This window comes from Pteropus alecto, unplaced genomic scaffold (assembly GCF_000325575.1).
Source record: "Pteropus alecto unplaced genomic scaffold, ASM32557v1 scaffold14, whole genome shotgun sequence".
NCBI lineage: Eukaryota > Metazoa > Chordata > Mammalia > Chiroptera > Pteropodidae > Pteropus > Pteropus alecto.
The window spans coordinates 5,783,996-5,786,203 of record NW_006436810.1 but is presented as its reverse complement, the minus strand read 5'-3'; the positions used below and the strand labels follow the sequence as shown (position 1 = coordinate 5,786,203).

At 36.4% G+C, this 2,208-nt stretch overlaps 1 pseudogene; it reads right to left on the bottom strand.

Annotated features, from left to right (window-relative positions):
* Positions 1-1,677: 1,677 nt before the first annotated feature.
* Positions 1,678-1,796, bottom strand: LOC112481357 (annotated as a pseudogene).
* Between the last annotated feature and the right edge of the window lie 412 nt (positions 1,797-2,208).

Genomic DNA, 2,208 nt, shown 5'->3' with positions numbered 1-2,208 from the left:
ACCACCACATTGTTGCTCTCTGCTACTTCATTCCCAGTCACCTGCCAACATACTTTCACGTCTTCCATTTTTAAAAAAATTCCTGCTCTGGAATCCCACTTTCTACTTGGGCCACCACTCCAGCTTTCTGTCTCTTTTCATAGCAAAACTCCTCAAAAGAGCTGTCTGTTCTTTTAAAAACTTTATTGAGGAATGATTGACAAATTTAGTTAAGTGTGTGTAATGTGATGATTGAATATACATATTCTTTATAGAGTGATTACCAAGATCGCGATAACTAACACATCCATCACCTCACACAGGTAACACTTAAATTTTTGTGTGTGTGGTGAGAATGCTCTAGATCTACTCTCAGCAACTTTCAAGTATACCTGTCGTGTAGTTAATGTATGGTGTAGTTACAGCGTGGTCTGGTGTACTGGGAAGAGTTGTCTGCTTTTGATATTTCCAGTTCTCCCCAGAACCTCCTCTACTCAGGCCTTTGTCTATACCCTTCCACAAAACCCACTCCTGCCAAGATCACCAGTGACTTCCCAATGGCTACATCTAATAGTCCATCTTCAGTCCCAAGCTTACTGGACTATCAGCATCATTTCTGACACAGGTGATCCCTCCCTTCTTGGAACATTTGTCTCTTGATTCAGAGACTTCTTCCTCACTGATTGTTCTTTCTCATTTATATGCTGGATTCTCTTCATCTCCCTAAACTCTCACCTGAAAACTCCCAGGACTCAGAACTCAGACTGCTATTTTCTGTCTACATTCATTCCCTAGATGAACTCAACCAATCTCATGATTAAAACACCCGCATGTGCTGAAAATTTCCAAATTTATGTTCCCAGCCTGCACCTCCTCTTGTATTACTGGCTTATTTTTCCTCCATAACACTCATCGCCACCTGACATACTATATATTTTACTTGTTTATTTTTCCCACAGTTAAATGTAAACCCTACAAGGGCAGGGACTTTTTTTTTTTTTTTTAGAATTTTGTGTTATGGAACATTTTGAATATACAATAAATCCCTTGTATCTATCATCTAACTATAATAATCACCAACTCCTGGCGAATTTTTTATCATTTGTACAATCCCTTTGACCCTACTAGATTATTTTAGGCAAATTACAGCCATCACATCATTTAATCCATAAATACTTCAGTATGTATCTCTAAAAGATAAGGACACTGAAAATACAACAATTGCAATTTCTTAATATCATCAAGGGTCCATTCAGTGTTCAAATTTCTCCAGGAGTCTCGTAAATGTTTTTTTTTTTATTGTGGTAAAATATACAGTACATAAAATTACCATTTTAGTATTTTTAAATTGTACAGATCAGTAGCATTAAATCCATTCACATTGTGCAACCATCACCTTCATCTATCTCCAGAACTTTTCATCATCCCACACTGAAACTCTGTGCCCATTAAACACACAAATGATTATTCATTCATTTATTTAAAAATTTAAAAATGAACTTTTTCCAATGTTGACGTACAATATTATATTAGTTTCAGATGTACAATGCAGTGATTTGATTAGACATTTATGTATCTTACAAAGTGATCACCCCATCTGGCTCCCCACACAGTTACTACAATATTATATTTCCTGTGCTGTACTTTACACACTTGAGACTATTTTTATAACTGGTAGTTTGTACTTCTTTTTTTTAACGCTTACAGCACCTGGTCTTCCTAGGTGGTCTCCCATCCAAGTACTAACCAGGCCTGACCCTGCTTAGCTTCCGAGATCAGACGAGATCGGGCTCATTCAAGGTGACATGGCCATAGACTAATTTGTACTTCTTAATTTCATTCACCTTTCCACCCATCCCCTCAACCCCCTCCCATCTGGTAATCATCAACTTGTTCTCTGTATCTATAAGTTTGTTTCTGTTTTGTTTATTTATTTTGTTTTTTTAGATTCCACGTATAAGTGAAGTCATATGGCATTTGTCTTTCTCTGTCTGACTTATTTTGCTTAGCATAATACCATCTAGGTCCATTCATGTTGTCACAAATGGAAATATTTTGTTCTATAAAATGATTTTTCAGTAGTGGGTTTGTTTGTATCAGAACATATGAAATCTATAGATGACATTTGATTGATAATTCTTTTGAATTTATAGATTTTTCTGCTCCCTTTTCCCCCCTACTTTGCAATTATCATGGAAGAAACTGGGTGGTTTATCTTGGATCCTGCTA